Source organism: Aedes albopictus, chromosome 1 (genome assembly GCF_035046485.1).
Source record: "Aedes albopictus strain Foshan chromosome 1, AalbF5, whole genome shotgun sequence".
NCBI lineage: Eukaryota > Metazoa > Arthropoda > Insecta > Diptera > Culicidae > Aedes > Aedes albopictus.
In genome coordinates this window covers 133,604,971-133,620,768 of record NC_085136.1, presented here as the reverse complement: position 1 = coordinate 133,620,768, position 15,798 = coordinate 133,604,971, and the positions used below count along the sequence as shown (strand labels likewise).

The following is a 15,798-nucleotide window of genomic DNA, read 5'->3' as shown; positions in this document are numbered from 1 at the left end:
ATCGGTAAACTCATGTAAACAAACACTTCGCTAATCCTCGTTCCTCGCTCCAACAGTTTCTCCATAGATTTTGAAAGTAGTTCCTCCCAGAGTTCCAATGATTGCGTTAATAACTTTATCAAGAATTCCTTTAGGAACTTCTTCAAGAATTCTTTTACGATTTTCCTGAGGAATACATCCATGGATATCTTCAGTCACTTCTCCAATACCCTCCAACGATCTCTTTTCGGAATTCTTTTCAGAATTTTAGCAAGAAAACCAGCATAAATTCCGTCAGGATCACAGGATTCCTAGGATTACTAGTAACTCCGAGTAATATAACGTGAACCCCTCCGAGGATTCCTTCCGGTACTACCAAAAATTCGTTCAACAGTACCTCACAAAAAAAGTCCTATGATTTCTTCAAGAATTTCATCACAAATATCTTCATTAATTCTTAAAAAAACTTAAAAAAAAAGACACGGACACGTTTAATGCTTTTAATGCTTCCAGTGAGCTATTCGATCTTTGAAGGAAGCACGACACTAGACAACGGACTAGTATGCAACGCCCAGTGGCACAGCCGAAAACTTTTCCTGACAGCTGCGGTGGGAATCGAACCCACGCCCCTTAGCACGATGCGACTAAATGCTTGGTGACACTAACCGCACGGCCACGAAGCCACAAATATCATTGGAAATTTTGCAGGTATTATTTCAAAAATTCCTCCAGGAAATTTTCACAGGAACCCATCAGGAACTCCTCCAAGGATTCAATAAGAATTCCGTAGAACCCGTCAACATTTTTAGGAACACCCACATTTTTTTCAAAAAACTCCTTCAGGCATCAGGAATTCCCGGAAAGTTTTTTTTTTGGGATCTCTTAGTTTTTAAGGATAAAGGTTTCTCAACGATTAATAAAGGAATATTTCCAAAGTTGCTTTAAATAGCTCCTCAAGATTTTTTTTTAATTTCTTCGGAGATTTCTGCAGAAATTATTACATAGATTTCTTCAGGAGCTCTTCCAATGGTTTTTCAAGAATTCCTTCTTGCATACCTTCGGAAACTTTTACAAGGATTTATCCCATGAACGATTACCACATATTTTTTTCATTATTTCTTCCAAGTATTCTTCCGGCGATTTCTCCAAGAAATCCTTCAGAAGCTTCTTTCAAAACGTGATCAAGAGTTACTTGAAGGATTCTAGCATACATTCATCCAATGATTCGTTCAGTAATTCTTTTAGACATTCCTTTAAAGATGTTTTCATGAATTCCTCGAAGGTCTACTTCAGGAATGATTTCAATAATTAAAAAAATAATATTCCATAAAGCTGCGGTTTTCAGATAGTGCACCGCGGTGCACTTGGTGCATCGCAAAGTCTCGACAAGTGCACCGCAAGACATATCAGAAGTTCTGCCATCACTTTACCGAACAATCTAAAATACCTTGTGGTCCAATGCAAAACGAAGTTCTGAGCGATCGCTATATAAATTTCCAAAGTTCTTGTTGAGGAAGAGTTTTGATTACCCTTGATTTACCAAAAATCTTGTGAGAAGATGAATGATTTTTTAATAAATCAGGCCATCAATTATTTTACAAGAAATCTGTAGTGCAACTTCAATAACTTGGCTGAAAATCTCAAAAGAAATTCAACCTGTATTGCTACAAATTCTCGTGTAACCTGGAAAGAGTCTCGCAAGCAGCTTTCAAGAATTTCTCTCAATTTTCCATTGCTTTTCGTATTTGATATTTTTGAATTTTAATTGTTTTTGTTTCCTTCAGATTTCCTTATGAACCGGCCAGAAAATAAGAATGAAATTTACCGAAAATTGTGTCAATTTTTACAAATTTGCCAGGAATCTTCCGAAAATCTAGTTATAGTTGAAAAATTCTTAAAGTGATTCAAGGGTAAACGCAGGAATTTGTCGAGGTTCTTGTTAACTTGTTAAGAATCCACCGGAGATTATTGTTTTCCGAAAATTTTCAAGAATACCGTAAACAATAGAAAAAAATGTCTTAGGTTCATCAACAGTTTAACTCGTAGTAACCTCCGACAAGTTACAAAAAAGCTAACCAATAGGGTATTGAACGAAGTTCTCACCTTCTCTTTCGCTCTTACAGAAATTTCGTTAACCACAAGGCCAAGAAACATCAAATCTTCATGCAAAATCAAAACAATGCAGTGCGCTATGTTATACCGTCTACCCCCGTTAGTTTGACCGCATCTAATCTGAACACTTTTTAATTTGACCCGCGCTAAACTGCGCGTCGTTCAAACTGAAAATGATTCAAACTTCATGAGCCGAATATAAAATGGAGTGAAACAGAACGCAGGATTAAAACAAAACAGCATACCGCCCTTAGGATTACTAGAAGTTCAAATTAAAAACTGGTTGGTTTGCATGAGGAGTCGTTCAACGGGGGTTGACGGTTATTATATCAATGTAAAAAGTATTTCAACATATATCGTTGCACCGGGAAGACACTTTGGAAAATATGATAGCGAAACCCTCAAATCGGATTCTTTGACTATAATGAGCAGGTGCACCGCGAAGCAATTCATTTCCCAAAAGTGCACCGCGAGTCAAAAGGGTTGAAAACCCCTGCCATAAAGGTTCACTTTAGAAATTCCTCCACTTCTTAGTTCATTCGGATCTCGCTGAGGACTGTAAGACTCTCTTGGCTGAAGTGTAACATGCCATGAAAGGTGTTCTACAAGTGTTCGAAGAGAACCGGCTTTAAGCTTTATTGCAAACCATTGTATATCACGATTGATACAGTGAACTTCTCCATGGATTGCAATCTAAGCTTACCGATAAAGTTCATCCATTTACATTAGCAAATTATTCAGGCCTACCATTCGCACCAGCCAACCGACCAAACTGGGCTCAGTGCATAACTTGCGCACACTTGCGCCTCTGTATTCATCTTGCATCATTGATAAGCTTATCTCACTACACTGTCACAGAGCAGTGTCGCGCCGCGCCGCACTGGACTGGTGTAAGCACCCGAGCCGGGTGCTAATCCTGTGTGTCAATGGTCCAATAGTCCGGGGCTGCCTGCTGCTGCTGCTGGATAAGCGATAAATGTGTCGCCTCCGGGACCAAATGGCAATTTCTCAAAACTCATCTCCTCTTGTCGCGCCCTACGCGCCGAAACAAAGGCGACCAACGGACGACGCCGTCGAATGGGCGGCCCCGTTTTGCACCAGCTTCTCAACTCCTCCCGTCGCCATGTCGTCCCGCCTTGATGGATGTAATAATTAACCAGCTTTGATTGGGGTTAATGACGGTGCATCGTAAAATGTGCACTACACTACTGTGCAACGGTTTGATGTTCCGTCTGGTGCTGACGGCGATGCAATTTCAGTGTCCTCGTGATGAGGTGATGCTGAAATGTCGGGCCAAGTTTGCTCCGTTTCTAAGAAAGGCTGTGTGAGAGATGCGGGACCATCAGCATAAAACGTCAGATAGGGTTGTTTGAAAGTTATGAAAATGGTATTTAAATTATTATGGTGTGAGAGTTTCAACTGATGGCACTAGAGTGAAACTTGGGTAAAACTTTTTAACGAAATGATTCTCAGCATAGCTGATATATTAAGATACTTATGCCGCCGTTCATCACCGATGGCAAGAGAGTTCGAAAGACAATATTAGGCTGGATTCATGGGTGAACGCGCTACATCGGACGAGATGTGCATCATCCACTAGGTGTTGCCGAAATGCCGCGAATACAGCGTGCCCACACATCACTTGTTCATCGATTTTAAATAGGCGAATGATACAATTGATCGTTCAGCTGCTTGGTTCCGCTAATGATATTGATATTATAGCTCGTAAATTTGAGACGATGGCGGAAACGTACATCGGACTTAAAAATGAAACCAGAAGAATCGGATTAGTCATTAATGTGTCGAAGACAAAGCACATGATGGCAAACGGCTTCAGGGAAGAATCATCACGCCCGGCACCCCGAATTGCTATCGACGGTGATGAAATTGAGGTGGTTGAAGAATTTATGTACTTGAACTCAGTGATGACCGCCGACAACAACACCAGAAAAGAAGTTCAGAGATGCATTGTGGCAGGAAATCGAGCAAACTCTGGCTCATGCATAACTCTACGTTCGAACAAAGTTCGCCATCACACGAAGTTAATTATCTACAAAATGCTGATGGAAATGCATGAACTCTACCCCAAGTAACATTTTGATGACCAATTAGTCTTGTGAAGGTTTTCACAAAAGCCATAAAATCATATACTTTTCTATTTTGGCTTTATAAAGGTTTTAAAAACCTCTTCTAGGCAATTTGACTAAAAGATATTACTTGGGTACGTGCAGAGGACTTACGCGCCATTGGAGTTTTCGAACGGAATGTGTTGCGTACCATCTACGGTGGAGTGCAGATGGAAGGTGGGATTTGGAGAAGGCGAATGAACCACAAGCTACATCAGCAGCTGAGAGAACCAACCATATCGTCCGCATTGCGAAAATCGGTAGTCTGCGGTGGGCGAGTCACGTCGTCTGGATGACGGATATCAACCCGACTAAAATGGTTTTCGAAAGCATGCAAAAGACCGAGCTAGTAGAATGGAGACGACTCCTACGTTAAACAGAGGATACTCAGGCCTTAGTTTGACCGGTAAGGTAAATTCGTCCCGCAATTTCTCAGGTAATAGATAGCGGAGATTCTCCCGGAATCCCTTTTTGAATTTTTAGATGTTGGATTCTTCCTCAGAGGTTTCGTTGGCTTTTTGCATACTTTTTTGCTACCAGCGGAATCGCGGCCAGTATTGAGTGTATGTCATGGACACGCATCCGGGAATGTTTTAGGTTTAGAACATTTTAGAAACGAAGCTACATCGGGCAGTATGAGTTACATAAAACGATCAGATTTTGGTTCATTTTCATTCGTTGAAGGCTAAACTAGGTGTTATGATTCAAGCTGCGCTAACTGGCTCTACTTCCGCTGTCGCTTGCTATCTTCTGTAGATCACAATTACTGTAAGATACAAGAAGACTGTGTTGACGTGAAAAAGTTTTATATTTAATACCCAAGTAACACAGAAAACATCTTTGAAAACTTCAGTTTCAAAAGATGGTTTATAAAAGCCTTATAAGCGTATCAGACAACATATTATGTAATAATTGAGTTATATTTGTGTTGGCGGATAAACACAATTCAACAGAGTGCAATTGGCTTTATCATATTTGAAATGCAATGATTCTACAAATATAAAACATTTATAGAGCATCCACAACTAATAACCATCTCGTCAAAACGACATCCAATGTTTACCTTTTTGCTTTATTATATTTTGTGATTATCATGGCATCTTTGCGGCAAATGATTTGTGATTTGCTTCTGCGATGTCTACCTCAATGGTTCCCTCAAAATGTCATCACTAAAGCTAACCAACGCTCACTACCAACTAATCACGGGTAGGATCGAGCTCCGGTAGAATTAAAACGAGACCGTTCGCGTGATTCTCAGCTGGGCGCCCAGAAAATATCTGCTGAGACTGGTGTAGCAGTCGAGTCAGACGGTTTCACTTACTCGTCAATTTCCCGATATGGCGTTTACCGAGCAGCCTCCGTTTTTCATTTTAACGTCCAGTCCAAAACAGAGTAAACACTTCCCGGCAAGGATCTGGTGCGCTTATTCCGAACTCTGATAAAATTAAACAGACGATTTACGCTGTGTGCTCAGAATCCCGCGAGAACTGTAAAACAATGACAAACCTCTGCCTGTTATTTGTGTTTACTATTGAGAATATTTGACATTTTGACAGACGTAAACAAGACAAGCAACAAGTTGTAATTCAGTTATTTTGGCGCTTGGATAACTATCATAAAACTAAATTATAAGTAACAAATGAGTTTGTTGAATAAACGTTATCTAGATGTATTCAAAACGTTAAAATAAGTCGTTATAAAATCTGTTGTATCTGTTGCTCGATAAATGTAATTAAATGGTGATTTCAACAGTATGCTGAATTATTAAAATTATTAAATTTATTATTAATTATTATTATATTATTATTAAAATTATTAAAAGGTCACAAAAATGTATCCTATTTCTCATTAGAAAAAAATAATGTTTACAGTTCCGAAGAAAAATATTAGTACACAAATAATTAATTCAAAGCATTCCCATATACTTTGTTTTCTTATTACAATACAAAAACTAGCAGTTGTGATTAGTTAACAATTCCATTGATTTGATTGCGCAATAATAAGACAATAATTAATCATGCACGGAGTTATGGTATTTATTGAAATTGTTTATGGTCCAATATTTTTGTACGGCACTCTGAGCTTCATGGATTGTCTACCATATTGCTTTTTTGTGTAAATATATTAAACAAATCTCACAAAACTGCATTACATGACTGGTTTATGCTATATTTTTAGCTTATTTCAGAGGCGCATGAGTTATGGATGAGTAAAAGTGGATGTTTCACGATAAATCATGAAGCGCAGATCAAACAGCATAGCATACCACTGAGCAAAATCCATTATAAAGTTTGTTATTCGAATATGTAAAAATAATGGACTTCATCATTAGAAGCAATTCTTATGCTGATGAAGCTTGCTGTATCTAGTAAAATAAATATTTTTGTTGACGCTTTTCTTCTTGTCAGTACAAACAGTGTTTAGTCGAGTATCTGAAAAGCTTGTTATATAAATGAATTTTCCAAGCTATTTAACGTCCAAAAATCTTCTTCAAAAAAATTGAGATAGTCATGTACCATAAATGTTTTATGCAGGTTATATCACCAGAACAAAGCTTAACTTCAACCAATGAGTGTGATTATAGTATATACGTATTCTGCATGATCTTATAATTGATAAAAAACTTGATTACAACTAATAAATTTTCAAGAGAAGGTGGGAACGTACCATTTTAGTTCAAAATGTGTATTGGAATACATCTTATATAACCTACAAGATGTTTTATAAGCCGCCATTTTTTGCGCTGTTTTGATTATATAAGTGTTTGATATTGAGTTGATAATACACGAAAAAATCATGCGACTTTGTATGAATAGTGAATTTTAAACACATATAAAACAAGTTGTGTTACTTGGGTAGTTCAGCTGCAACATGCAAAAACCACTGAACATTTATTTTTCAAAACCATTACCACAACAGAGGTCTCAGAGATATTTCAGGGGGCGATCTCAGGAGATTTCCAGGGATAATATGGGCATTTCAAGGGCTCCCAGGAGGTTTCATCAGGGGAGTGGTTTGATTCCAGGGATTTCAAATGGCTTAAGAGGGGTTGCAGGAGGTCTCAGTGGTGTATAGGGGAGTCTTATGGGAGTTTCAGGGATTATAGAAGGTTTCAGGGGTGGTTGCACGAGGTCTAAGGAGAGTTTCAGGGGAATTCAGGGGGTTCAAGGGGGTTCAAAGGGTTCTTAGGGGTATTTCAAAGGATTCCAGGGGATCTTGGTGGCGTTTTAGGGAGTCTCAGGGGCATTTCAGTGGATCCCACAGTGTTTCGGAGGGATGCATGGAGGTCTTAGGGGTGTTTCAGGGGGTCTCAGGGGGTTTCAGAGGGACAACAGGGGACCTTTGAGCCGCTCCAGGGGGTTTCTATGAGAATGCCCTTGAAAGCTCCTAAAACTCCCCTTAAACTCCCCTGAAGACCCTTGGAACCCCCTTCATCTGGGCTCTCTAGAAGCTTTCTTGGAAACTCCCTTGGCCCCATCTCAAACGCACAAGTGCAAAACCTGTTCTCGGCAAGCTAAATTTTCTCAATAAAGCCCTGACTTAATTGGTGTCCGGCAATTTGACTAAATGCCATTGGACCGAATGACGTTTGGTTGAATCAAAGAGGAAGGTTTCTTCAATAATTGTTCCAGAAGTTCCCCTGCAAATTGTTCCTGGAGCTTCACCGAAAAATCTTTCAGGAATTTCCGCCGGAAATGCTTCAGGAGTTCTTCCGAGAAATACTTCAGGAGTTCCTCCAGGATCGCTGCACGAGTTTTCCAGAAATTCCTCCGGGAATTACTCGAGGAGTTCCTTCGGAAAATGCTTCATGACTTCCTCCGAGAATTGCTCCAGGAGGAGGTCTTCCAGGAAATGCGCCAGAAGTTCCTCCAACAATTCCTACAGAAGTTCCTCCGGGAATTGTTCCAGGAGCTCTTCCGGGAAATGCTCCTGTAATTCCTCCACATATTTCTATAGGATCTCCTCTGAAAAATGCTCCAGGAGATCCTCCGGAAATCGCTCCAGAAAATCCTTGGGAAATTGCTCCAGGACGTCCTCTGAGAATTGCTCCAGGAGCTCTTCCGGAAAATACGCCAGGAGTTACTTCGAGAATTGCTGCAGGAGCTGTTCCGAGAAATGATCCCGTAGCTCCTTCCAGAAATTATTGACCTCTTCCGGAAAGTACTCCAGGAGTTCCTCCTGAAGTTCTTCCAAAAATTGCCACAGGACTTCCTCCGGAAAATGTTCCAGGAGTTGCTTCGGGAATTGCTCCAGGACGTCCTCCGAAAATTGCTCCAGGAGCTCTTTCGGGAAATGCGCCAGGAGTTCCTCCGGGAATTGCTTCAGGAATTCCTCCAGGAATTGCTCCAGGAGTCCCTCCGGGAATTGCTCCAGGCGTTTCTCCAGGAATTGCTACAGTAATTACTCATGAAAATGCTCCAGAACTTGCTCCAGAAGCTTTTCGGGGAAGGCGCCAGGAGTTCCTTCGGGAATTGCTCCACGAGTTCCTCCGGGAATTCCTATAGAAGTTTCTCCAGGAATTGCTCCAGAAGTTCCTCTTCTTGAAAGCGCCAGGAGCACCTCCAAGAATTTCTACAGGAGTTCCTCCGAGAATTCCTACAGATGTTCCTTCGGGAATTGCTCCAGAAGTTATTCCGAGAAATGCTCCAGGTGATCCTCCGGGAATTGCTTGAGGAGTTCCTCCGGAAAATGCTCCAGGTCTTCCTCCGAGAATCGCTACAAGAGTTCCTCCGGGAATTCCAACAGAAGTTCTTCCGCGAATTGCTCCTGAAGTTCCTCCAGGAATTGCTAGAGGATCTCCCCCGGGAAATACTCCTCCGGGAATCACTCCAGGAGTTCCTTCGGAAATTGCTACAGGTGTTCATCCTAAAATTCCTCTGGTAATTGCTCCAGGAACTCTTCCGGAAAATGCTCCAGGACTTCCTTGCTGTAGAAGTTTTACGGGAAATGCGCCTGAAGTTGTTCCGAGTATGGCTACAGGAGTTCCTCCGAGAATTGGTCCACGAGTTCCTCCGGGAATTACTCCAGGTGACGTAAAAACTTGAAGTATGTTTAGCCAAAGTACGTTTAATTGGCACGCGTGTGCGCGTATTGTTTTTAGAATTTTGATATTGAAGCTCGACTGACACATACTTCGTCACTTGTTGTTCGTTGCCCGCGAGAGTGCGGGAGATTGGCATCTAAGAGCCGAAAGAGAGATAAAGTTGTGAAAGACGAACCCGATTTAGGGTGGTGCTTCGAATCCAGTTTGACTTTCTATTCTGCAGAGTTGTAACTTGTTTTGTAGCTTAGTTGGTTAAAGCGCCGGACTAGCGATAACGGAGTCGTGGGTTCGAATCCCACCAAAACAAGTGGTAATTTTTTCACAAATTTATCTCTCAATTTGCCAATTAAACGTACTTTGCCTAAAAATACTTCAAGTTTTGCGTCTATTTCAGACATACTAGCCGACTGGTATAGCCGAAAAAGGGCAATAAAATCATTGTCTTACTCCAGGAGTTCTTCCAAAAATTGCTGCAGGATTTCCGCTGTGAACACTTCAAAGAGCTGAAGTGTAGAATTAGCATAAGTTAAAATACACGTAAATACAAACAAAAAAAAACTTCAAAGAGCTCCACTGGAAATTCTTGCAGGAGTGCCCCCGGGAATTTCTGCGGGAACTCCTCCGACAATTCCTGTAGGAGTTCCTCCGAAAATTCCTGTAGAATCTCCTCAGGGAATTCCTATAGCAGCTCTACCGGGAATTCCTCTAGAAGTTCTTCCGTGAATCCACTGGGAATTCCCCTTGAACTCTTCCGAAAATTCCGCTAAGAGTTCCTTCGAGTATTCTTCTATGAGTTAATCCCTGAATTCTTGTAGGAATTCTTTCAGACGTTCCGGGAATTTCTGTAAAAGCTCCTCAGGGAATTCCTGTTCTTCCAGTAATTCCTGTTTGAGTTCCTCCACTTGCCGTTTCTACAACAATTTCTCTAGGATATTCATTACCAATATACCAAAAAAAAATATAAAAATTCTAAAAAAAACGTAAATTCTTACCAGAATTCTTGGAGAAACAATTTCTCGCAGAAGTGGTTGCATCTGCAATATCCCCTGGGATATCTTTTGAGATTCCTACGGAATTTGCCCAGATATTTTTCTGATATTTTTTTCAGGATTTGCACTAACATTGCTGAAGAGTTCTGATTGCTTAAATCATTGAAGGAATTTCTAAGAAATCCCTGGATAATTTTGTCAAGAAATCAACTTCTGAAGACACCTATGGAAACTATTTGAAGATTCTCTTGGCGGATCGACTGAGAAGTTTACTGTAGGAATTAAACGGCTACGCAGTCTACAAAACGGAAAACGAAGTTTATTGTTTGCCCTTCTAGTAGATTTGCGCCAACAGCGTACAGTCCGTTGCAAAACTAGACAAACGAAAATTGTCATGTACCAACAACAAAACAACCAGACAGTTACAGTTAGACGAAACATAAGACCAAAAACGAACAATTAGTTACCCCTGACGATGACACAAAACCCCAGTGTCGAAACGTCGGGCAAACAATAAACTTCGTTTTCCGTTTTGAAGACTGCGTAGCCGTTTAATTCTTACAGTATTTGAAGATTTTTTTTGAAAATATCCACGATTTCTGGAGTTATCTCCGGGGCAGTTCCTCAATATATTGAATATTATTTCTCAGAAAAAAAAATCATGAGAGACTTCTAGCGGAACCCTGCAAGTTATTCCATGAAAAATTTGCTTTAAAAATTTCAGGAGGATATCTCTTAAAACATATCTACTCAAATCGCAGACGAAAGTACTGGAGGAATTCCTGAACAAATTCCTCAATAAATTTCTGAAGGATCCCTGGAGAATTTTCAGAAGGAGTCCTTGGAAGAATTCCTTGAGGTAATTCTGAAGAAATTCTCAGAAAAATTCTTTACACAATTTCTGAAGGGATTTGAACACAAAAATCCCTTAACTATTATCTTTGGATTTTTTTTTTCTATCTCCAGAAACAAGGAAAGATCCTGGAGGAAATCTGTTCCCAACAGCAAGCACCCTTAAACCACTGAGATAATAAGAAAAATGATTTTTTAAATGAATCTTTATCCGGAAATTCAACCTAGGAAAACTGGAGAACCCTTTGCAGGTATTTGGAAGATACACAAGATTTTCTTTCTAAAACTCATTAAAAATGCTAGAGAATAGATTCTGGAGTAACTTCTGAACGAATTGTTGAGAGAATCTCAGGAAAAAAAATTGAGAGTCCCTGAAGGAAGTTCTGGAAAAATCCTGAACAAACTAGCTGAGGAACTTCCAGTAGAACCTCCTGAATGTTTTCTAGAGACATTTTGAAAAAATATCGTTTAAAATCCTTGGTTAAATGAAGTAATACCCGAAGGAATCTCTGGAGAGAAAGGTAACACTTTCTGAAAAAGTTTCCGGAAAAAATCTGGTTTTCTAAAGGAAAATCCTAGAGAACTTTTTTGGAGAATCACCGAATCTTTGTGAAAACAACTCTCCTGCAATTGCATCTTTTGAAGAAATGTTTGGTGGAATTCCTAGAGAAACCGCTGGAGAAATTCCTGGATGAATTTCCTGAAAAATTTCTAGAACATTTTATGAGAGTAATCCCAAATAAAAATTCATAGAAAACCATGTTTCTGGAGGAATTCCTTTGGAATGGTTTGAAGACACGAAGGAAGGAATACAAGCAGTAACAACTCTTAAATGGATTTCCTATAGAATCACAAAGGATTCGCTGGATCTGAAGAAACCCCTGAACCAGTTTCAAAATTAATCTATTGAGAAGTTTCCTGAGAAAATCCTTGAATTCCTGACCGAATCTCGGGAGAAATTTTCACAGAAATGCATTACAAAAGATACATTCTGAAGGGAAACCAAGAGAAATGTTTAGTGAAATTCTTGCTAAATCCATTCTAAGACATCCTGCTTGAACCTTCTTTTTGTAAACAATCCAAACATTTTGAATAAATCCTGAAAGAATCTCCCCAGACGTTGTTGGTAACTGTACGTAATCCTGGAGAGTTTTCTAGAAATATCAAAAATAATTTTTGCCTAACAAGTAGAAGGTATTCCAAAAAATGTACGTTCCGCGATTATTGAAGTAATTGTGCATGGAGGGATTTTTCCGGAATAGATTTTAATTTCCTTGAGGTCGTTCCAGTTTAAGGGGCGCTGGAATTTGAAAATAAAAATTTTAATAACCAACTGTGATTTTAACATGACAGCACACTGGTCAACAGCCTTCTCTTCTAGTAAGTACCTAATCTATTTGGTACAAGCTCTTCCTGATCGCTCTCCCGCTTCCAGTTCACAACTAAAAACGCATGTGAGCACTACCAGTACAACATCAGATCCGTATTCCAACGCATCTTCTTTGTTTTAGTGTTTTTCGTGGAATGATTTCTGTATGTGTGTATGTATGTATGTCTGTGCGCAAAATAAGCTCACTCACTTTTAAGGCACTTTCCATTGACCCAGTGCTTCCCAAACTGTGCGCCGCGGCGCCCTGGTGCGCCGTGAACATTTCGCTGGTGCGCCGCATGGTTTTGAGCCAAAACAATGTAATTCAATATCGGAACATATTTTTTTATTTGATGGATCTTCGATGCGTTGTGGCACGGCATTTTTCCAAAAACTATACTAACCTTCGAATATTCTTGAAATTTTGGTATCCTCTTAAAACATTTTGATTTTTATCAAATTTTTAAATTCTCGGAGTTTTGAGAAATTCTTGGTTAAGATTCAAAAATAGATGATTGGATTCCCTATACTCCAGTTCAGTTTTCGATTCCACCAACAGCTTGTAACTGAAAGTAATTACCTATTTCAAAAATCTTATTACAATTCTTTCCAGAATAGTTTCCGTCAGTCTCCCGGTCTTTATGTTGTATTCTGCTTTTCGGGATGACATTTTGTACTAACGTCACTATCACAGAATACTTCTGCAAATTTTCGGTTATGTGCAAGTAGATCACATCTCAAAAATGATTTTATTGGAGCTATGTACTCCGAATACCTTGTCTTTAATGGAAAATTATGAAAAAGGTAAGTAACTTTTGATCGACATTCAGACATTTTTTATAAAGTATTTGCACTAAAGGCACTTCTTTATCTATTGTTGGACGAAATAGTCTTATGTGAAAGATAGACCTTCAAGCTTTTCTCAAGACATAATGATCAAACGCATGTAAATGAATGATCCATCATCAGCCTAGTCCTGAACATTATATTTTTGTACTAAAGTTTGCTGAAATTTACCACACCATATTCTTAACAAACAGTTTTTGAAAATTTTGTAATTCCAACAAAAATTTAACGTTTTTATAAAATTTTATGATAATCATTAAGGTATTGCAACAGTTTTACTATTTTTTTTTGCTGAATTATAAGGGGCTGTCCATAAACCACGTGGTCATTTTTTTGGGACTTCTCACCCCCCCCCCCCCCGCGTGGTCATTAGTCCATACAATTTTTTTTATTCGTCCATACAAAACGCTCATTGGCCGAACCAACCCCCCCCCCCCCCCCCTCATGACCACGTGGTTTATGGACAGCCCCTAAGGCATCAGCAGCACGCTCTATCTGCAAAAAATTTTGACATATTGGTTTACCTTGTTTAATAATACTAACAAATATTTATAAAATTTTTGATTGAACACACGTTTTTAACCCCAGCAACTCAGTTTTAATTGGATTTTGGGGAAACATGGTACTGAAAGCCCATATAGCCGAGGCGGTAAACGCACGGGTATTCAGCATGACCATGCTGAGGGTGACGGGTTCGATTCCCGGTCGGTCCAGGATCTTTTCGTAAAGGAAATTTCCTTGACTTCCTTGGGCATAGAGTATCTTCGTGCCTGCCACACGATATACACATGCAAAATGGTCATTGCCAGAGGAAGCTCTCAGTTAATAACTGTGGAAGTGCTCATAGAACACTAAGCTGAGAAGCAGGCTTTGTCCCAGTGAGGACGTTACGCCAAGAAGAGGAGAGGAGAGGATGGTACTGAAAGTTCTTCACAATTTTGCATTTAAATGTTTGAACTGAACATTGTTCTAAAATAGTGAAAATTCTCTGTCAAAAGATGTAGGTGCGCCGCGAAATTTTTGAAAATTTCAAAAGGCGCCGCGATAGCAAAAAGTTTGGGAACCTCTGCATTGACCAATTTTTCGGATTATAGCTTGAATCGAACCGGAATTTTACCGCATTGTTTGCTATTAAAAATGGTCCGGATCGGTCAAGGCGTTCCTGAGTTATGGCCATTTCAGTGATCCAGACCAGTACCGGTAGAACTGGCCATATATAAAACTAAACCTAGCCCCATCATGCGATATATCAAACTGCGGCGATTTTGTAACATTTAGCATGGTTGACGAATTTTGTGTGGAAATCAACACTGGAGACCAGAAGTTCCACGATTTTGGCCCAAAATTCCATATGGCAGCCAAATGATCAAGATGGCGGCTCCAAATTCAAGATGGCGGCTGTTTAACAGAGATGTGGGCTCTTAAGGCATGCAATATGGGTATATTTGATATGGGGAGAATGTCTGGACTCCAAAAATAGTGACTAGAATATCCAAGATGGAGGCTCAAAATCCTAGATGGCAGCTTCAAATTCAAGATGGCGTCTGTTTAATTTAGTTTGGGTTCTAAAACCATGCAATATTGGTATGTTTGGCATGGGGAAGATGTCCGGAGTCAAAAAATGGCAACCAAAATATCCAAGATGGCGATCTAAAATCCAAGGTGGCGGCTTCAAATTCAAGATGGCGACTATTTGATGAAGATTTAGGCTCTAAAACCATGCAATATGGGTATGGATAAGATGGCGGGAGTCCAAAAATAATAACCAGAATATCCAAGATAGCGGTCTAAAATCAAATATAGCGGATCCAAATTCGAGATGGCGGCTGTTCAATGTAGTTTGAAGCCTTGAAACCATGCAATATGAATATATTTGGTATGGGTAAGATGTCCAGAGTTAAAATGGCGACCAGAATGTTCATGATGGCGATCTAAAATTTGAAAGGCTCCAAATTTAAGATCGCGGTTGTTTAATGGTGTTGTAGGGCCAAAACAATGCAACATTAGTATATTTGGTATGGGGAAGATGTCTGCATTCCGAAAATGGTGACCGCCATCTCCAAAATCCAAGATGACGGCTCCAAATTTAATATGGCGGCTATTCAATGGTGTTTTAGAATCTGGTATATTCAGAATGGGGAAGATGTCCAGAGTCCAAAAATGGCGACCACAATATCCAAGATGGCGGTTCAAAATTTTAGATGGCGGCTCCTAATTTTCAAGATGGCGGCTGTTTAATGAAGTTTCAGACTCTAATACCATTCAATATGGGTATATTTCTCGTAGGGAAGTTTCCTGGACTCCAAAAATAGCGACCAGAACATGGCTCTCTTAAATTCTAAATGGCAGCTCCACATTCAAGATAGCGGCTTTTTCTTGAGAGTTCGAGGATCAATCATTAAAAGCCAGATAAACGATATGATTTCTGGTATCATGAAATGTATTTCTGGTAATTGTTTGAAAGTGCGATATACATCAACA

General features: G+C 39.7%; 1 protein-coding gene across 20 annotated transcripts in view; it reads right to left on the bottom strand.

The window, feature by feature from the left end:
- LOC109422898 (disintegrin and metalloproteinase domain-containing protein unc-71) overlaps positions 1-15,798 on the bottom strand; it is a 1,549,374-nt gene that overhangs the window by 1,081,545 nt on the left and 452,031 nt on the right. The gene's annotated exons all lie outside the window — the stretch shown is intronic.